This window comes from Nerophis ophidion, linkage group LG26, assembly GCF_033978795.1.
Source record: "Nerophis ophidion isolate RoL-2023_Sa linkage group LG26, RoL_Noph_v1.0, whole genome shotgun sequence".
Classification (NCBI taxonomy): domain Eukaryota; kingdom Metazoa; phylum Chordata; class Actinopteri; order Syngnathiformes; family Syngnathidae; genus Nerophis; species Nerophis ophidion.
The window spans coordinates 38,806,931-38,829,779 of record NC_084636.1 but is presented as its reverse complement, the minus strand read 5'-3'; the positions used below and the strand labels follow the sequence as shown (position 1 = coordinate 38,829,779).

Here is a 22,849-nt window from a genome sequence, read left to right as displayed (position 1 = left end):
TGTGAGTCCAGTCCATAGTGGATCTAACATAATAGTGTGAGAGTCCAATTCATAGTGGATCCAACATAATAGTGTGAGAGTCCAGTCCATAGTGGATCTAACATAATAGTGTGAGAGTCCAGTCCATAGTGGATCTAACATAATAGTGAGAGTCCAGTCCATAGTGGATCTAACATAATAGTGTGAGAGTCCAGTCCTATTATTTTGTACACATTATGAGGGCCAAACTTTTCTGTTTGAACATGTTCTATCTACACTTCTGTTAAAATGTAATAATCACTTATTTTTCTCTTCTTTTGATTCTTGACATTAGTTTTGGATGATACCACACATTTAGGTATTGAGTAGTTACAGGATCATACATCGGTCATAATCAATGTCACCACGTCTGCATCTTTTGCGATGAGACAAGACAACATATATATTTGCCAGGACATTTTCAAGAAGGATATTTCAAGAGAAAGCACATCTTGTGAGACCATAAAATGGGGAAATGCTCGTTAATTCCACGCCAATCAAGCGACTACGCGCGTCGTCCAGTGGGTGCTACAAATTGTGAGTACAAATATTTCATGTTTAATGTGTTTTTCTGCCATTTTAATTTTGACAGTAGTAGGATATCTTTAAATTGCTGATGCGGGTTAATTGATTTTTAAATGCGCCAAAAAAAAGACAAAAAAACATTTTGTACACTGTTCAATAAGCAGTAAATGTGTCCTCTAGCAAAGGTCATGTGGTGACATCACTGAGGCTATTAGGCCTAGGTGGGAAACACACGGCCCGCCTCTGCCTTCAGTGATGCCCTACTTACTCCGACTTCAATGACCACCTCTCAGACCATCATCAATGATGTCACCACTTGACCATAACTTGAGAAATACTACAAAGAAACACACTTGTGCTCTACTGGACATTGAATCATCTCAATTGAATCATCTTAATTGAATCATCTCAATTGAATGATCTTAATTGAAACATCTCAATTGAAACATCCTAATTGATTCATCTCAATTGAATCATCTGAATTGAATCATCTTAGTTGAATCATCTTAATTGAATTATCTTAATTGAAAAATCTTAATTGAATCATCTCAATTGAATCATCTTAATTAAATCATCTTATTTGAATAATCTTAATTGAATCATCTTAATTGAATCATCTTAATTGAATCATTTTAACTGAATCGTCCCAAGTGAATCATCTCAATTGAATCATCTTAATTGAATCATCCATTCATCCATTTCCACCGCTCCATCTCAATTGAATCATCTCAATTGAATCATCTCAATTGAATCATCTTAATTAAATCATCTTAGTTGAATAATCTTAATTGAATCATCTTAATTAAATAATTTTAATTGAATAATCTTAATTGAGTGATCTTAATTGTATCATCTGAATTGAATCATCTATATTTAATCATCTTAATTGAATCATCTTAATTGAATCATCTCTATTGAATCATCTCAATTGAATCATCTTAATTTAATCATCTCAATTGAATCATCTCAATTGAATCATCTCAATTGAATCATCTTAATTGAATCATCTTAATTGAATCATCTTAATTGATTCATCATAATCGAATCATCATAATTGAATTATCACAATTGAATCATTTCAATTGAATCATATTAATTGAATCATCTCAATTGAATCCTTTAACTGAATCATCTCAATTGAATCATCTCAATTGAATGATCTTAATTGAATCAACTCAAATAAATCATCTTAATTGAATGATCTTAATCGAATCATCTTAATTGAATCATCTCAATTGAACCATCTTAACTGAATCATCTTAACTGAATCATCTTAATCGAATCATCTTAATTGGATCATCATAATCAAATCATCTTAATTGAATCATCATAAATGAATCATCTTAATTGAATCATCTCAACTGAACCATCTTAACTGAATCATCTTAACTGAATTATCTTTATTGAATCATCTCAACTGAATCATCTCAATTGAATCATCTTTATTGAATCATCTTACTTGAGTCAACTCAATTGAATTATATAAATTGAATCATCTCAATTGAATCATCTTAATTGAATCATCTCAACTGAACCATCTTAACTGAATCATCTTAACTGAATTATCTTTATTGAATCATCTTAACTGAATCATCTCAATTGAATCATCTTTATTGAATCATCTTACTTGAGTCAACTCAATTGAATTATATAAATTGAATCATCTCAATTGAATCATCTTAATTGAATCATCTCAATTGAATCATCTTAACTGAATCATCTCAATTGAATCATCTTAATCTAATCATTTTAACTGAATCATCCCAATTGAATCATCTCAATTGAATCATCTCGATTGAATCATCTTAATTGAGTCATCTTAATTGAATCATCTCAATTGAATTATCTTAACTGAATCATCTCAATTGAATCATCTTAATTGAATCATCTCACTTGAGTCAACTTAATTGAATTATCTTAATTAAATCATCCCAATTGAATTATCTTAATTTAATCACCTTAACTGAATCATCTCAATTGAATCATCTTAACTGAATCATCGTAATTGAATAATCTTAATTAAATCATCTCAATTGAATCATCTTATTTGAATCATCTCAATTGAGTCATCTTAATTGAATTATCTTAATTAAATCATCTTAATTGAATCATCTTAATTGAATCATCTTAATTGAATCATCTTAATTGTTCAACAGTGCACACAGCGGGCTATTTAACAATCAATAAACCTGCATAAGCAATTGAAACATGTCTTATGTGTGACTGTCTAAATGTAAATAATTGTAAGAAACTAAGGTTGTACCAATCATCAGAAAAATGTGGAAGGTAGAGCGCGCCAAAACCTGGAGAAGAAATTGAAAAAAAACATGAATGTTTGGAACACACACAACTAGATTGAGAACTGGTATTACGGAATTCCTGAAATTTTAGGGAAACAGGGAATTTTTCCAGTTGAAAAAACAACCTTGTTTTTTGTCCTGATTAAGAAGAATGTTTTGACGGTGGAACGGAAGAAGTGGGTTGAAAAATGTGGAAGGAGTAGTGGACAAAAAAAGGGTTGAAAAAAAAAAAGCGTTTGAAAGAACGGGAATTCCTGGATTTTTTTTTTAACTTGGAAAAATTACAATTTTAATTGTTTGAATCGGTTGAAAAATGTGTAAGTTTTAAACATTTCCAATTCATGTTGAATGGGAAAAATGTCCTGGAAAACCTTGTATTCTGGGAATTTTTGGGAACTTGGAAAAATTATAGTTTGAATTTTCATGATGGTGGACTATGTTGAGGGTGGGATGATTTTAATTGGTTGAAAAATGTGAAAGTTTGAAAAATTTACAATGAATTTTTAATGGGAAAAATGTCCTGGAAAACCTAGAATTCTGGGATTTTTTTTTTTTTTCACATGTAACAATTATAATTTCAATTTCCAGTATGGTGGAGTATGCTGAAGGTGGATTGGTTTGAATGGGTTAAAAATATGAAAGTTTGAAAAATGTCCAATTTATTTAGAATGGGAAAAATGTCCTGGAAAACCAGGAAATCAGGGAGGTTTTGAAATTTGTCAAGGGAAAGCCCATGATTCCTGAATAGGCTGAACAGATTGAAGTTGGAATGCTTTGAATTGGTTGAAAAATGTGAAAGTTTGATAAATATTCAATTAATTTTGAATGGGGAAAATGTCCCAGAAAACCTGGAAATTTAGGGAATTTTTGGACTTAGTCAAGGGAAAGACCATGATTCCCGAATAGGCTGAACAGTTTAAAGTTGGAATGCTTGGAATCAGTTGAAAAATGTGAAAGTTTGATTAATGTCCAATTCATTTTGAATGGGGAAAATGTCCCAGAAAACATGGAAATCAGGGAATTTTTGGACTTAGTCAAGGTAAAGACCATGATTCCCGAATAGGCTGAACAGTTTAAAGTTGGAATGCTTGGAATCAGTTGAAAAATGTGAAAGTTTGATAAATGTCCAATTCATTTTGAATGGGAAAAATGTTCCGGAAAGCATGGAAATCGGGGATTTTTTGGAATTTGTCAAGGGAAAGCCCATGATTCCCGAATAGGCTGACCATTTTAAAGTTGGAATGCTTTGAATCAGTTGAAAAATGTGAAAGTTTGATAAATGCCCAAAACATTTTGAATGGGGAAAATCTGGAAATCAGGGAATTTTTGGAATTTTTCAAGGTAAAGACCATGATTCCCAAATAGGCTGAACAGTTTGAAGTTGGAATGCTTTGAATTGGTTGAAAAATGTGAAAGTTTGATAAATATTCAATTAATTTTGAATGGGGAAAATGTCCCAGAAAACTTGGAAATTTAGGGATATTTTGGACTTAGTCAAGGTAAAGACCATGATTCCCGAATAGGCTGACCATTTTAAAGTTGGAATGCTTGGAATCAGTTGAAAAATGTGAAAGTTTGATAAATGTCCAATTCATTTTGAATAGGAAAAATGTCCCGGAAAACATGGAAATCAGGGATTTTTTGGAATTTGTCAAGGGAAAGCCCATGATTCCCGAATAGACTGAACAGATTGAAGTTGGAATGCTTTGAATCGGTTGAAAAATGTGAAAGTTTGATTAATGTCCAAATCATTTTGAATGGGGAAAATGTCCCGGAAAACCTAGAAATCAGGGATTTTTTGGAATTTGTCAAGGGAAAGCCCATGATTCCCGAATAGGCTGACCATTTTAAAGTTGGAATGCTTTGAATCAGTTGAAAAATGTGAAAGTTTGATAAATGTCAAATTCATTTTGAATGGGAAAAATGTCCCGGAAAACATGGAAATCAGGGATTTTTTGGAATTTGTCAAGGGAAAGCCCATGATTCCCGAATAGGCTGAACAGTTTAAAGTTGGAATGGTTTGAATCAGTAGAAAAATGTGAAAGTTTGATAAATGTCCAAATCATTTTGAATGGGGAAAATCTGGAAATCAGGGAATTTTTGGATTTTTTCAAGGTAAAGACCATGATTCCCGAATAGGCTGAACAGTTTGAAGTTGGAATGCTTTGAATCGGTTGAAAAATGTGAAAGTTTGATTAATGTCCAATTCATTTTGAATGGGGAAAATGTCCCGGAAAACCTGGAAATCAGGGAATTTTTGGATTTAGTCAAGGTAAAGAACATGATTCCCGAATAGGCTGAACATTTTAAAGTTGGAATGCTTTGAATCAGTTGAAAAATGTGAAAGTTTGATAAATGTCCAATTCATTTTGAATGGGAAAAATGTCCCGGAAAACCTGGAAATCAGGGAATTTCTGGAATTTGTCAAGGGAAAGCCTGAACAGTTTGAAGTTGGAACATTTTGAATGGGGTGAAAAATGTGCAAGGTAGAGTTTGCCATGAATTTTATAGTGTAGAAAACATACGTACAAAAATATACATTTCCATTCCACCGGCGTTGTTATGAACTTCTGTTTTCTTCCATCAACTTGCATTTATTTTATTTTATTTTTTTTGTCACTTATTTGCAGGATTTTTCTCTTCTTTTTTGGCATCATTTCTGTCTTGAAATCACAGACTTGCCGCGCGTGTCGTGGAAAGTGAGCTTCCTCATCTGGCTGCAGTTCCCCGCACGGCCGTGAGATGGCGCCACTCCCCGCCGACGAGACAACAGAGTGGGTAAAACACGATTGTTCCGGAATGTCGGCTAATGAAAGGCAGGCGCGAAGTGAAGGCGGCATTGTGCGTGTTTCCATGGAGAAGGTAAATAAGAGCCAGACGATCCCATATAGGATGAACAAACGCGTCACGCCGCCTCAGTGTGGGACAACTTTGCGGGAGTTTGTGTTCACCAAATAGGCGGCGTTGACAATATTAATCAGACTATTGTTTTTCTTCTCAGCTTTTGTCCTCCTTTGCTGTGATTGGCCGCCTGGCCTTAATCCCGCCCCTCAGCACACGGCGCGCGGATTGGCTGCGGACCCCGTGACGTCAACAGGCGAAAAAAGCATTTGTAGAGGCGCCCGCTTCCTGTCAGCGCCACACGAAGAAGGAGCGGCTCTCAGTCCCGCCAGACGCCGACTTTCCTCCGCCGCGGCGCCGCAGACGCTCCGTCGACCTCCCCCTTCCTCTCCGGCCAAGACGGGACCTTACGGCGACGCCGAGGACCTTCCAGCGTGTCTCGCCATGGACGCCGTGCGTGACCGCGGGCTGTAGGCGGCGGGAATATAACTCCACGTTTAAAACCACTTTGGTTTTAAACCTTTTTTTTTTTTTTTTTTGGAACTGTTTACCGACATTCTTACCACTCATTCACTCCTACTTGAAAAAGGTGAGTGTGAGGGCGGGGAACATAAAAGAAAAGAAAAAAGTATTTTGTGCTAACGTCACTTTTCAAGTATGCTTATTTAGTTGTTACTTTGTATCATGTTGTGGACATTTACCTGGCCGTGTAATCACCTGAGTGGAGTTAAAGGCAGCCCCTGAAACTTGACTATGGTGAGTGTTGTTTACTTTCAGGTCCCCTCCTTCATCCTCCTCCTCTTCCTCAGATCTAATCAGCTCTTAAAGGTAGCTGCAGCTTTGTCCCTAAGAGCCATCGCTAATGGTTTTAGTCAATGGACCCCCGTCCTTGTCCCCAGACCCAATTAGCCCACCTTTCAACAGAGATTTGGCTGTACGCCTCAGTCTTCCCCCACACCGAATTGGAAAGGATTACGAAAAAACAAACAAATACGTAACAGTACATTCAAATGTCATTTTTGGACCGGTTCCGGGTGTTAGACCTGGTACAGAACTCTGGTCCGCAACCAAAAATGTGAAACTAGACACTCGAGGTACGTTTGCACTCCAGTGTGTTTTTGTCATGCCGACTAGGATAGGGTAGACTTGATTTATCTTTCATTTATTAAAAAAGTACACAACATGAAAACAAAAGGGAAACCTCAAAAGTGGCGCCGCTTCCACATACAGCTACAAAGTAAAATGGAACGAAAATGAGCAGTAATAAGACATATTGCGTACATACCGTTGCATCATGCGTGGACAAACTAGACAAAAAAACGTTTCAATGCCCGCATACCGTATTTTTTTAACCGTAGGGCGCACCGGATTATAAGGCACACTGCCGATGAGCGGGTCTATTGTCACAAGAGACCATAACAGACCCGACAAAGAATCTCCATCCTAGGCTGCCCACTAGCCCGCGGGCCAATTTCCGGACAGTGCGGATGATCTAGAATCTGTCTAGTGTCGGCAACCCCTGCGAATCCCTGGAACTTTTTTCAAAAATGTAAAGAAATGGGACGGAAAAATATAACTTGTTTTAAAATGGTTTCTGTAGGACAAATATGACACAAACCTTCCTAATTGTTTAAAATGTTTGTGTTTATGCTTCACTGATGAGAATATTTGGCGACCGCCGTTTTGTCGTGCTAATTTCGGCGGTCCTTGAACTCGCCATCGTTGTGTGGACTGTGACGCAAACGTTTTGTTTACGTGTACAACTTTCTCCGACGCTGCCACAGAAAGACGCGCTTCATGCCACTTCTTTCGCATTTTTTCAACCAAACGTTCTATACTGTGCGTGAATGCACAAAGGTGAGCTTTGTTGATGTTATTGGCTCGTGTGGATTTCTAAACAGGCATATTTGGTCAGTGCATTAGTGCAAGTTAATCAATGCTAACAAGCTATTTAGACCAAAGATTGTCATAAATCCACTAGAAGGAACTTGGACACACACATCTACACCTTTGGCCATTCTAAGACCGTCAGTTCCAGGAGTTATCTCACCCTCTGAAAAGTTTCACTATTGTTTTCCCCCACCCTCTGTCCTCGTGTTCAGACCCAATTAGCCCACCTTTCAACAGAGATTTGGCTGTACGCCTCAGTCTTCCCCCACACCGAATTGGAAAGGATTACGAAAAAACAAACAAATACGTAACAGTACATTCAAATGTCATTTTTGGACCGGTTCCGGGTGTTAGACCTGGTACAGAACTCTGGTCCGCAACCAAAAATGTGAAACTAGAGACTCGAGGTACGTTTGCACTCACATGTCTTTTTGTCGAGCCGACTAGGATAGGGTAGACTTGATTTATCTTTCATTTATTAAAAAAGTACACAACATGGAAACAAAAGGGAAACCTCAAAAGTGGCGCCGCTTCCACATACAGCTACAAAGTAAAATGGAACGAAAATGAGCAATAATAAGACATATTGCGCACATACCGTTGCACCATGTGTGGACAAATTAGACAAAAAAACGTTTCAATGCCCGCATACCGTATTTTGGACCGTAGGGCGCACCTGATTATAAGGCACACTGCCGATGAGCGGGTCTATTGTCACCAGAGATCATAACAGACCCGACAAAGAATCTCCATCCTAGGCTGCCCACTAGCCCGCGGGCCAATTTCCGGACAGTGCGGATGATCAAGAATCTGTCTAGTGTCGGCAACCTCAGTGAATCACTGGAACTTTTTTCAAAAATGTATAGAAATGGGACGGAAAAATATAACTTGTTTTAAAATGGTTTCTGTAGGACAAAGATGACACAAACCTTCATAATTATTTAAAATATTTGGTGTTTATGCTTTACTAATGAGAATATTTGGCGACCGCCGTTTTGTCGTGCTAATTTCGGCGGTCCTTGAACTCGCCGTCGTTGTGTGGACTGTGACGCAAAGATTTTGTTTGCCTTTACTACTTTCTCCGACGCTGCCACAGAAAGACGCTCTTTATGCCACCCCTTTCTCATTTTGTCCACCAAACGTTCTATACTGTGCGTGAATGCACAAAGGTGAGCTTTGTTGATGTTATTTGCTCGTGTGGATTTCTAAACAGGCATATTTGGTCAGTGCATTAGTGCAAGTTAATCAATGCTAACAAGCTATTTAGACCAAAGATTGTCATAAATCCACTAGAAGGAACTTGGACACACACATCTACACCTTTGGCCATTCTAAGACCGTCAGTTCCAGGAGTTATCTCACCCTCTGAAAAGTTGCACTATTGTTTTCCCCCACCAACTGTCCTCGTGTTCAGACCCAATTAGCCCACCTTTCAACAGAGATTTGGCTGTACGCCTCAGTCTTCCCCCACACCGAATTGGAAAGGATTACGAAAAAGAAACAAATACGTAATGGTACATTCAAATGTCATTTTTGGACCGGTTCCGGGTGTTAGACCTGGTACAGAACTCTGGTCCGCAACCAAAAATGTGAAACTAGACACTCGAGGTACGGTTTGCACTCACGTGTCTTTTTGTCATGCCGACTAGGATAGGGTAGACTTGATTTATCCTTCATTTATTAAAATAGTACACAACATGAAAACAAAAGGGAAACCTCAAAAGTGGCGCCGCTTCCACATACAGCTACAAAGTAAAACGGAACGAAAATGAGCAGTAATAAGACATATTGCGTACATACCGTTGCACCATGCGTGGACAAACTAGACAAAAAAACGTTTCAATGCCCGCATACCGTATTTTGGACCGTAGGGCGCACCTGATTATAAGGCACACTGCCGATGAGCGGGTCTATTGTCACAAGAGACCATAACAGACCCGACTAAGAATCTCCATCCTAGGCTGCCCACTAGCCCGCGGGCCAAAATCCGGACAGTGCGGATGATCAAGAATCTGTCTAGTGTCGGCAACCTCAGTGAATCACTGGAACTTTTTTCAAAAATGTATAGAAATGGGACGGAAAAATATAACTTGTTTTAAAATGGTTTCTGTTGGACAAAGATGACACAAACCTTCCTAATTGTTTAAAATGTTTGTGTTTATGCTTCACTGATGAGAATATTTGGCGACCGCCGTTTTGTCGTGCTAATTTCGGCGGTCCTTGAACTCGCCGTCGTTGTGTGGACTGTGACGCAAACGTTTTGTTTGCCTGTACTACATTCTCCGACGCTGCCACAGAAAGACACTCTTTATGCCACCCCTTTCTCATTTTGTCCACCAAACGTTCTATACTGTGCGTGAATGCACAAAGGTGAGCTTTGTTGATGTTATTTGCTCGTGTGGATTTCTAAACAGGCATATTTGGTCAGTGCATTAGTGCAAGTTAATCAATGCTAACACGCTATTTAGACCAAAGATTGTCATAAATCCACTATAAGGAACTTGGACACACACATCTACACCTTCGGCCATTCTAAGACCGTCAGTTCCAGGAGTTATCTCACCCTCTGAAAAGTTTCACTATTGTTTTCCCCCACCAACTGTCCTCGTGTTCAGACCCAATTAGCCCACCTTTCAACAGAGATTTGGCTGTACGCCTCAGTCTTCCCCCACACCGAATTGGAAAGAATTACGGAAAAAAAAAAACACGTAACGGTGCATTCAAATGTCATTTTTGGACCGGTTCCGGGTGTTAGACCTGGTACAGAACTCTGGTCCGCAACCAAAAATGTGAAACTAGACACTCGAGGTACGTTTGCACTCCAGTGTGTTTTTGTCATGCCGACTAGGATAGGGTAGACTTGATTTATCCTTCATTTATTAAAAAAGTACACAACATGAAAACAAAAGGGAAACCTCAAAAGTGGTGCCGCTTCCACATACAGCTACAAAGTAAAACGGAACGAAAATGAGCAATAATAAGACATATTGCGCACATACCGTTGCACAATGTGTGGACAAACTGGACAAAAACGTTTCAATGCCCGCATACCGTATTTTGGACCGTAGGGCGCACCTGATTATAAGGCACACTGCCGATGAGCGGGTCTAGTCAGGTCTATTTTCACCAGAGACCATAACAGACCCGACAAAGAATCTCCATCCTAGGCTGCCCACTAGCCCGCGGGCCAATTTCCGGGCAGTGCGGATGATCAAGAATCTGTCTAGTGTCGGCAACCTCAGTGAATCACTGGAACTTTTTTCAAAAATGTATAGAAATGGGGCAGAAAAATATAACTTGTTTTAAAATGGTTTCTGTAGGACAAAGATGACACAAACCTTCATAATTGTTTAAAATGTTTGTGCTAGTGGGCAGCCTAAGATGGAGATTCTTTGTCGGGTCTGTTATGATCTCTGGTGAAAATAGACCCTACTAGACCCGCTCATCGGCAGTGCGCCTTATAATCCGGTGCGCCCTACGGTCCAAAATACGGTATGCGGGCATTGAAGCGTTTTTCTCTAGTTTGTCCACGCATGGTGCAACGGTATGTGCGCAATATGTCTTATTATTGCTCATTTTCGTTCCGTTTTACTTTGTAGCTGTATGTGGAAGCGGCACCACTTTTGAGGTTTCCCTTTTGTTTTCATGTTGTGTACTATTTTAATAAATGGAGGGATTAAACAAGTCTACCCTGCTTAGGCTGCTGCCCCCGACCTCGGATAAGCGGAAGAAGATGGATGGATACGATCCAAACAAAACGTGTTGCCTAAACGCCACACTTAAGTGCAGGACGGGGAGACCATCAGGAGCATCATCCTGCTAACTCACCCGTTCAAAAAATCTCTCCGAGCCGCGATGTTGACCGCTTTTACTTTGCTGCTCGTCACTTTTGCGCGATTACAATCCGAACACTGTTTGGTTCTGAACCAGTTTCAGTTCTAGAGCAGGGGCTGTCAAACTTGTTGTCATTGAGGGCCACATCGCAGTAATGGCTGCCTACAGAGGGCCATTAACTATTCATTCCAATTAGGCATGCAGTTAATAACGTGTTTAATCATGATTCATCCAAATTCAAGTGGGATGCATTAGATTTTTTCTTTTTTAAATACATCACTTGACAGCACTTATGCATAATCAGCTAATTATTGCACGATTGTCTATGCATCTGATTACATTTTGTATGCACAGATTGGTGACAAGCAGATATTTAACTATTTATTTTAAAACATTTTTTTGCTGCATATTACATTATATAGATAATAAATATTTGACATGATCAGATAATAATAAAGTTGAAAAGATATGCCATTTTTTCATAAGGTTAGTACATAATAGTGAGAGAGTCCAGTCCATAGTGGATCTAACATAATAGTGAGAGTCCAGTCCATAGTGGATCTAACATAATAGTGAGTCCAGTCCATAGTGGATCTAACATAATAGTGAGTCCAGTCCATAGGGGTTCTAACATAATAGTGTGAGAGTCCAGTCCATAGTGGATCTAACATAATAGTGTGAGAGTCCAGTCCATAGTGGATCTAACATAATAGTGTGAGAGTCCAGTCCATAGTGGAGCTAACATGATAGTGTGACAGTCCAGTCCATAGTGGATCTAACATAATAGTGTGAGAGTCCAGTCCATAGTGGATCTAACATGATAGTGTGACTGTCCAGTCCATAGTGGATCTAACATAATAATGTGAGAGTCCAGTCCATAGTGGATCTAACATAATAGTGTGAGAGTCCAGTCCATAGTGGATCTAACATAATAGTGTGAGAGTCCAGTCCATAGTGGATCTAACATAATAGTGTGAGAGTCCAGTCCATAGTGGATCTAACATAATAGTAAGAGTCCAGCCCATAGTGGATCTAACATAATAGTGAGTCCAGTCCATAGTGGATATAACAAAATGGTGTAAGAGTCCAGTCCATAGGGGATCTAACATAATAGTGTGAGAGTCCAGTCCATATTGGATCTAACATAATAGTGTGAGAGTCCAGTCCATAGTGGATCTAACATAATAGTGTGAGAGTCCAGTCCATAGTGGATCTAACATAATAGTGTGAGAGTCCAGTCCATAGTGGATCTAACCTAATAGTGTGAGAGTCCAGTCCATAGTGGATCTAACTTAATATTGTAAGAATCCAGTCCATAGTGGATCTATCATAATAGTGTGAGAGTCCAGTCCATAGTGGATCTAACATAATAGTGTGAGAGTCCAGTCCATAGTGGATCTAACATAATAGTGTGAGAGTCCAGTCCATAGTGGATCTAACATAATAGTGTGAGAGTCCAGTCCATAGTGGATCTAACATAATAGTGAGAGTCCAGTCCATAGTGGATCTAACATAATAGTGTGAGAGTCCAGTCCATAGTGGATCTAACATAATAGTGAGTCCAGTCCATAGTGGATCTAACATAATAGTGAGTCCAGTCCATAGTGGATCTAACATAATAGTGAGTCCAGTCCATAGGGGATCTAACATAATAGTGTGAGAGTCCAGTCCATAGTGGATCTAACATAATAGTGTGAGAGTCCAGTCCATAGTGGATCTAACATAATAGTGTGAGAGTCCAGTCCATAGTGGATCTAACATAATAGTGTGAGAGTCCAGTCCATAGTGGATCTAACATAATAGTGAGTCCAGTCCATAGTGGATCTAACATAATAGTGAGTCCAGTCCATAGTGGATCTAGCATAATAGTGAGTCCAGTCCATAGGGGTTCTAACATAATAGTGTGAGAGTCCAGTCCATAGTGGATCTAACATAATAGTGTTAGAGTCCAGTCCATAGTGGAGCTAACATGATAGTGTGAGAGTCCAGTCCATAGTGGATCTAACATAATAGTGAGAGTCCAGTCCATAGTGGATCTAACAAAATGGTGTAAGAGTCCAGTCCATAGTGGATCTAACATAATAGTGTGAGAGTCCAGTCCATAGTGGATCTAACATAATAGTGTGAGAGTCCAGTCCATAGTGGATCTAACATAATAGTGTGAGAGTCCAGTCCATAGTGGATCTAACATAATAGTGTGAGAGTCCAGTCCATAGTGGATCTAATGTGATAGTGTGACAGTCCAGGCCATAGTGAATCTAACATGATAGTGTGAGAGTCCAGTCCATAGTGGATCTAACATAATAGTGTGAGAGTCCAGTCCATAGTGGATCTAACATAATAGTAAGAGTCCAGCCCATAGTGGATCTAACATAATAGTGAGAGTCCAGTCCATAGTGGATCTAACATAATAGTGTGACAGTCCAGTCCATAGTGGATCTAACATAATAGTGAGAGAGTCCAGTCCATAGTGGATCTAACATAATAGTGTGACAGTCCAGGCCATAGTGGATCTAACATGATAGTGTGAGAGTCCAGTCCATATTGGATCTAACATAATAGTGTGACAGTCCAGTCCATAGTGGATCTAACATAATAGTGTGAGAGTCCAGGCCATAGTGGATCTAACATAATAGTGTGAGAGTCCAGTCCATAGTGGATCTAACATAATAGTGTGACATTCCAGTCCATAGTGGATCTAACATGATAGTGTGAGAGTCCAGTCCATAGTGGATCTAACATAATAGTGTGAGAGTCCAGTCCATAGTAGATCTATAATAATAGTGTGAGAGTCCAGTCCATAGTGGATCTAACATGATAGTGTGACAGTCCAGTCCATAGTGGATCTAACATAATAGTGAGAGTCCAGTCCATAGTGGATCTAACATAATAGTGTGACAGTCCAGTCCATAGTGGATCTAACATAGGGCTGGGCGATATGGCCTTTTTTAAGTATCTCAATATTTTAAGGCCATGTCACGATACACATCTCGATATTTTGCTTTAGCCTTGAATGATGCATATAATGACAGCAGTATGATGATTCTGTGTGTCTACATTCAAACATTCTTCTTCATGCTGCATTCATATATGCTGCTTTTAAACTTTCATGCAGAGAGGGAAATCACAACTAAAAGTGTATTTACGAAACAGTTATGAAGCAGTGGCACAAACATTCATGTCATTTCCAAAACAGAAAGTGCATAATTGTCAGAGGCATTTTCAAACAAGCTATGAGTGCACTTTTGTGCATGATGTCACTAAGATGACATATCAAAACAACACAAATTAAAGTGCACTTTTTGTACAGAAGGCCACTACAATAGTTTAAAACAAATAAAGTGCACTTTTGTGCATGATGTCACACAAGATATTTCAATAAGTGTCAAATAAAAACGGGCTGCATAATAGGAAATCAAATGGTTTATGTCCTTCACTTTGTGGTAGGTGACTACTGACGTTATCTCCTTCTGTTGCTGACTGTTTGTTTCATATGGTGTTGATGTGGAAATGGTGGCACCGAATGGAGATGTCGACATGCGGAGTAAGCACTCTTCATTCTCCAGCAGAGTACTTTTCAAATGATGCTACATATTAGCAGTAATGCTACTTTTTGTAGCAACGCTTTTGCATCACACTTGACAAATGACAGTTGTCCGTTCGACATGTTCCTACTTGGAGCCAAACCACCGCCAGACGATGGACCCCCTGCTGCTTTTCTTGGGAGTTAATTCTTCTTTCATTCGCACCTTCTTTCTCTCGTATTACCACTCGCACGGCTCCGCCTGAGGATCGAAGGTCCGTATTATCATCGCTTACGTGCAGCTAACGTTACCCATGCCGCTAACCCTCTGCTCCGCGAGTGGGTGTACGTATGTGACGTATGTAAGAAGGTGCGTTTGTTTTATGTCTCTGAGAAGGAGACACAGGAAGGAGTGGGAAAAGCCTGCAGTGTTATGCCTGCAGCGTAAAGCAACTGCGTGAGAACATATACTCCAATCCATCCATCCATCCATCATCTTCCGCTTATCCGAGGTCGGGTCGCGGGGGCAGCAGCCTAAGCAGGGAAACCCAGACTTCCCTCTCCCCAGCCACTTGGTCTAGCTCTTCCCGGGGGATCCCGAGGCGTTCCCAGGCCAGCCGGGAGACATAGTCTTCCCAACGTGTCCTGGGTCTTCCCCGTGGCCTCCTACCGGTTGGACGTGCCCTAAACACCTCCCTAGGGAGGCGTTCGGGTGGCATCCTGACCAGATGCCCGAACCACCTCATCTGGCTCCTCTCCATGTGGAGGAGCAGCGGCTTTACTTTGAGTTCCTCCCGGATGACAGAGCTTCTCACCCTATCTCTAAGGGAGAGACCCAAACTCATTTGGGCCGCTTGTACCCGTGATCTTATCCTTTCGGTCATGACCCAAAGCTCATGACCATAGGTGAGGATGGGAACGTAGATCGACCGGTAAATTGAGAGCTTTGCCTTCCGGCTCAGCTCCTTCTTCACCACAACGGATCGATACAACGTCCGCATTACTGAAGACGCCACACCGATCCGCCTGTCGATCTCACGATCCACTCTTCCCTCACTCGTGAACAAGACTCTCAGGTACTTGAACTCCCCCACTTGGGGCAGGGTCTCCTCCCCAACCCGGAGATGGCACTCCACCCTTTTCCGGGCGAGAACCATGGACTCGGACTTGGAGGTGCTGATTCTCATTCCGGTCGCTTTACACTCGGCTGCGAACCGATCCAGTGAGAGCTGAAGATCCCGGCCAGATGAAGCCATCAGGACCACATCATCTGCAAAAAGCAGAGACCTAATCCTGCGGTCACCAAACCGGAACCCCTCAACGCCTTGACTGCTCCAATATCACCATATATTAGGGGTGTAACGGTACACAACAATTTCGGTTCGGTACGTACCTTGGTTCAGAGGTCTCGGTTCGGTTCATTTTCGGTACGGTAAGAAAACAACAAAATATGAATTTTTTTGGTTATTTATTTACCAATTTTACAAAATCTTCCACCAAAAATATTTTTCTTATTGGAATATTTGATGTGAAGTAATGGGAACCTTGGATAGGTCAAAAATTCATAATAACATTGATTTTGAGCAGTGACAGTTTGAAAGAAAAACAAAACAGCTTTGTTTTATTAGTCAACGTTGCAACTTTTTCTAAATTACATTTAGCCTTTTAAGCTTTTTTATTTCACTTTTGTTATGTTTTTGTTTATTTTATTACAAACCCAGTTTCCATATGAGTTGGGAAATTGTGTTAGATGTAAATATAAACAGAATACAATGATTTGCAAATCCTTCTCAAGCCATATTCAGTTGAATATGCTACAAAGACAACATATTTGATGTTCAAACTGATAAACTTTTTATTTTTGTTGCAAATCATTAACTTTAGAATTTGATGCCAGCAACACGTGACAAAAAAGTTGGGAAAGGTGGCAATAAATACTGATAAATTTGAGAAATGCTCATCAAACACTTATTTGGAACACCCCACAGTTGTGCAGGCTAATTGGGAACAGGTGGGTGCCATGATTGGCTATAAAAGCAGCTTCCATGAAATGCTAAGTAATTCACAAACAAGGATGGGGCAAGGGTCACCAATTTGTAAGCAAATTATCAAACAGTTTTAGAACAACATTTCTCAACGAGCTATTGTAAGGAATTTAGGGTTTTTACCATCTGCAGTCCGTAAAATCATCAAAAGGTTCAGAGAATCTGGAGAAATCACTGCACATAAGCGATGATAATACAGACTTTTGATCCCTCAGGCGGTACTGAATCGAAAACCAACATCAGTGTGTAAAGGATATCACCACATGGGCTCAGGAACACTTCATAAAACCACTGTCACTAACTACAGTTGGTTGTTACATCTGTGAGTGCAAGTTAAAACTCTGCTATGCAAAGCAAAACTCAATCATCAACAACACTAAGGAACGTCGCCGGCTTGGCTGGGCCCGAGCTCACCTAAAATGGACTGAGGCAAAGTGGAAAAGTGTTCTGTGGTCTGACGAGTCCACATTTCAAGTTATATTTGGAAACTGTGGACGTGGTGTCCTCCGTAACAAAGAGGAAAATAACCATCCGAATTGTTTTGGGCGCTTACACATCTGTGAAAGCACCATTAATGCTGAATGGTCCATACAGGTTTTGGAGCAACATATGTTGTCATCCATGCAACGTTATCATGCTTATTTCAGCAAGACAATGCCTAGCCACATGTTACAACAGCGTGGTTTCGTAGTAAAAGTGTGCGGGTACTTTCCTGGGCCGCCTGCAGTCCAGACCTGTCTCCCATGGAAAATGTGTGGCGCATTATGAAGCGTAAAATACGACAGCGGAGACCCCGGACTGTTGAACGACTAAAGCTCCGCATTAAACAAAAATGAGAAAGAATTCCACTTTCAAAGCTCCAACAATTAGTTTCCTAAGTTCCCAAACGTTTATTGAGTGTTGTTAAAAGAAAAGGTGATGTAACACAGTAGTGAACATGCCCTTTCCCAACTACTTTGGCGCGTGTTGCAGCCATGAAATTCTGAGTTAATTATTATTTGCAAAAAAAAAAAGTTTATTAGTTTGAACATCAAATATATTGTCTTTGTAGTGCATTCAACTGAAAATGGGTTGAAAAGGATTGGCAAATCATTGTATTCTGTTTATATTTACATCTAACACAATTTCCCAACTCAAATGGAAACAGGGTTTGTAGTATTTTTAGAATGTGCTGTGGCCCTTTAAAATATTAACTGTGAACCGCAAATGGCTTCGGCGGCACACTTTTGACACCACTGCTATAGATAATAAAAAATCAAATCTGATAAATCTATGGATAAAAAGCAGAGCCTGGCGACGCATGCGCGTTTATTTAACTCTCTCGCGCGCTGTCTCTGCCCCTCCCTCAAAAATGCTTCTACGTGTACAATTTGTTTTGTTTTCAATCCCTTCTTAACCCCGAATGTACATTGTTAATACACGCAACCCTAACTCAAAATGCCGGACATTTGAGGCATTTAAGAAACTCCACCCGGACAGCCCCGCAAAAGAGGACATGTCGGGTGAAAAGAGGAGGTGTGGTCAGTCTATCATAGCCCGCTCGCTGCTAGCATGCGTTGTGTGGTGCCTCGGTGTGCATTGTTTACACAACGTGCGGTACGCTACTTAATATGTCCGTGTGGAAACTTGTTCGGTACACCTCCGAAACCCCTACCACATAGTCATTTTCTATATCGCACAGAGACAAACCCGCTACATATCGTGTATATCGATATATCGCCCAGCCCTAGTGGTATTATTTAATAGGTGTGTAATTGTTTGGTTGCCAAATGTTAAAGTGGTATTATTAAAAAGGTGTCGGTGTCTAGCAGGACCGATAATCAGCATTTCCCTTTTCTTAGCGTTGAGTTGCAAAAAGTTAGCGGACATCCTTTGTTTAATTTCATTAAGACACGCCTCCAGCTGTTCCTCATTGTCTTCTCAAAGACTCCTCACATCCCGTTGTATCGCAATAGGCACTTAATCAGCGTCAATAAAAACATGTCTAATAAAACAAGCAGTAATTTTCTTTTTTTCTTTTTTTTTACAAAAAGCGCATGTTACAAAGCATTGTTGGTTCTTTGCATGGAGTAAGAAGAGCAAGTAAAAAAAAAAAAAACACAAAAAGTCACTGGGACATTGTGGCACTTTTTAGGGTTTTTCAAAAAACGGACCGTAGTCAGACCAATGTGGTCTGTGAATAATGCAAGGTGCTAATTCCACAAACTTGTTGTGACCACAGTTAAAGTTAAAGTGGCAAAGATTGTCACACACACACACACACACACACACACACACACACACACACACACACACTAGCTGTGGAGAAATTATTCCCTGCATTTGACCCATCCGCTTGTTCACCCCCTGGCATGCGAGGGGAGCAGTGAGCAGCAGCAGTGGCCGCGCCACGAAATAATTTTTGGTGATTTAACCCCCAATTCCAAGCCTTAATGCTGAGTGCCAGGCAGGGAGGTAATAGCTCCCATTTTTATAGTCTTTGGTATGACTCGGCCGGGGTTTGAACTCACGACCTACCCATCTCAGGGCGGACACTCTAACCCAGGGGTGCCCATTACGTCGATGGCGAGCTACCAGTCGACCGCGGGGGGTGTGTCAGTCCATCTCCAGCCAGGCTTTTAAAAAAAAATAGAGCTAAAAATGAGTGATCATCAATCTTCACCAAGACGTCACTTAAATGACATTCACGGTACCGGAGGGTCTTGTGAGATGACGCTGGCTGCTGCCACTTCATTATTATGAAAATATGACCGAGAGGAAGGCCAGAAACACTTTTTATTTCAACAGACCTTCCGTCAAAACTCTAAAGGCCGACTGCACATTTCCTATCTTCACAATAAAAGCCCTGCTTCATGCTGCCTGCGCTAACTAAATACAGAGTCTGGGAAAACTGGCGTGCACAAGCGATCCCTCAGAAAGCTGGCGTGCACATCACTTGTGCACGCCAGTTTTCTGAGACTCTTATTTTGTTAGCGCAGACAGCATGAAGCAGGGCTTTTATTGTGAAGATAGGAAATGCGCAGTCGGCCTTTAGAGTTTTGACGGAAGGGACGGCGCCAAAGTCTGTTGAAATAAAAAGTGTTTCTGGCCTTCCTCTCTGTCATTTTTTCATAATAATGAACTGGCAGCAGCCAGCGTCATCTCACAAGACCCTCGGGTGCCGTGAATGTCAATCAAGCAAGCTACGGAAATGTTTTTCTTGTAAAGTGTATGGAAGCTGGATGAATTAGATGCCAAAAAGCAACCACTTTCATGTGGTATTGTACAGAAAGGACAACTTTTTTTCTCCTCCATTTGAAAATGTGGGCGTTATCATCATTACTGTCTGATTCCAATCAATGCAAGTCATCAGAATCAGGTAATACACCAACTTATATTCTTGTCTTGGTGAAAGAAAGACATCTATATGTGTTACACATGCTTGTATTATCATTAAACACATTTAACTTGTTTACAAAAATGTCTCTTTCATAAATAAATAAATATAAATGATATATATAAATGAGGTAGATCCCCTCCAGTTGGTCAATTGAAAAGTAGCTGGCCTGCAGAAAAAGTGTGGGCACCCCTGCTCTAACCACTCGGCCACTGAGTATGTTGTCAGAGTGTGGTTTTACAATGTTGAATGTTTTGCATGCTCGTGTTGACATTTCCATTCCTTCCTGCCTTGGTAGCTGAGGGATGATCATTTTCAACATCCATCCATCCATTTTCTACCGCTTATTCCCTTTTGGGGTGGCAGGGGGCGCTGGCGCTAAGCAAAAATGTTTACATATGACTATATTTATCTCCTGGTCCTTTTTCATGTAGGCCATAAAATGATCAATATCTACAAATATGAATCAGTCATGTTCCCCTGTATAACACAAGGTGATTGGTTGGGGACATCTGTGCACTGCTGAGCTGTCTCCGCTCGGGATGGTCTCCTACTGGACCCATTATGGACTGGACTCACACTATTATATTAGATCCACTATGGACTGGACTCTCACTATTATATTAGATCCACTATGGACTGGACTATCACACTATTATGTTAGATCCACTATGGACTGGTCTCACACTATTATGTTGGATCTACTATGGACTGGTCTCACACTATTATGTTAGATCCACTATGGACTGGACTCTCACACTATTATGTTAGATCCACTATGGACTGGACTCTCACTATTATGTTAGATCCACTATGGACTGGACTTTCACTATTATGTTAGATCCACTATGGACTGGACTCTCACACTATTTTGTTAGATCCACTATGGACTGGACTCTCACACTATTATATTAGATCCACTATGGACTGGACTCTCACACTATTATGTTAGATCCACTATGGACTGGACTCACTATTATGTTAGATCCACTATGGACTGGACTCTCACACTATTATGTTAGATCCACTATGGACTGGACTCTCACACTATTATGTTAGATCCACTATGGACTGGACTCTCACTATTATGTTAGATCCACTATGGAATGGACTGTCACACTATCATGTTAGATCCACTATGGACTGGACTCTCACACTATTATGTTAGATCCACTATGGACTGGACTCTCACACTATTATGTTAGATCCACTATGGACTGGACTCTCACACTATTATGTTAGATCCACTATGGACTGGACTCTCACTATTATGTTAGATCCACTATGGTCTGGACTCTCACTATTATGTTAGATCCACTATGGACTGGACTCTCACACTATTATGTTAGATCCACTATGGACTGGACTCTCACACTATTATGTTAGATCCACTATGGACTGGACTCTCACTATTATGTTAGATCCACTATGGTCTGGACTCTCACTATTATGTTAGATCCACTATGGACTGGACTCTCACTATTATGTTAGATCCACTATGGACTGGACTCTCACACTATTATGTTAGATCCACTATGGACTGGACTGTCACACTATTATGTTAGATCCACTATGGACTGGACTCTCACACTATTATGTTAGATCCACTATGGACTGGACTCTCTCACTATTATGTTAGATCCACTTGACGTCCATTGCACCGGTCGCCACCAGTGGGGTCCCCACATCTGCGGTACTTTCCAAGGTTTCTCTTTGTCCCATTGGGTTGAGTATTTCCTTGCCCTGATCTGGGATCTGAGCCGAGGATGTCATTGTGGCTTGTGGAGCCCTTTGAGACACTTGTGATTTAGGGCTTTATAAATAATTGATTGATTGATTGATTGATTGATGTCTTCTGGGTTCTGCACGCTGGGAGGACTTCCTTCTATGGCGTGGTTGTTAGAACCAGCTCCTCTGTAAGGGAGAAGATATCATTCACACACAAATATGTCCGACAAAGTCCCGTGGAGACGCCGTTTCTGATGAAAACTGTTAAATTTGATTTGAAAAATGTTTAGATTTATATTCTGCATCTTGGATTAATTGATCACCTTATCATCTCCCATCTTATTCATCACACTTTTCAAGCATCCATTTACATGAAAAACATTTTTAGGCCATTTCTATGCATCCTTGTTGCACGCTGCCTTTTGTAACCTGTTGTAAAAAAGTTATGTTTTATATACTCATTATTTCTTTTTTTTTATATATTAATGCTTATGGAGTATATTGTAAATACGTTGAGGAGAGGAAGTGAAAAAAAGTGTTAGCTATGTTAAGGATAAGAAGTAGGATTAAACAATGTTCTGCTTCTTCCTACTCCTTTTCCAACATGTTGAATAGAGGAAGTGGGCATTGTGATGTATCATGTTGTGTGTGTGATGTATCATGTTGTGTGATGTATCATGTTGTGTGATGTATCATGTTGTGTGTGTGATGTTTCATGTATGTGTGATGTATCATGTTGTGTGATGTATCATGTTGTGTGATGTATCAT

At 40.2% G+C, this 22,849-nt stretch overlaps 1 protein-coding gene across 2 annotated transcripts in view; it reads left to right on the top strand.

Annotated features, from left to right (window-relative positions):
* Positions 1-22,849, top strand: part of LOC133543658 (LIM domain transcription factor LMO4) — a 117,111-nt gene that overhangs the window by 20,339 nt on the left and 73,923 nt on the right. Inside the window, exons 9-10 of one of the 2 annotated variants that reach the window (XM_061888340.1) lie at positions 5,474-5,705; positions 5,845-6,273. The gene's annotated coding sequence lies outside the window, so the exon portion shown is untranslated. The other variant, XM_061888341.1, reaches the window with a different exon arrangement.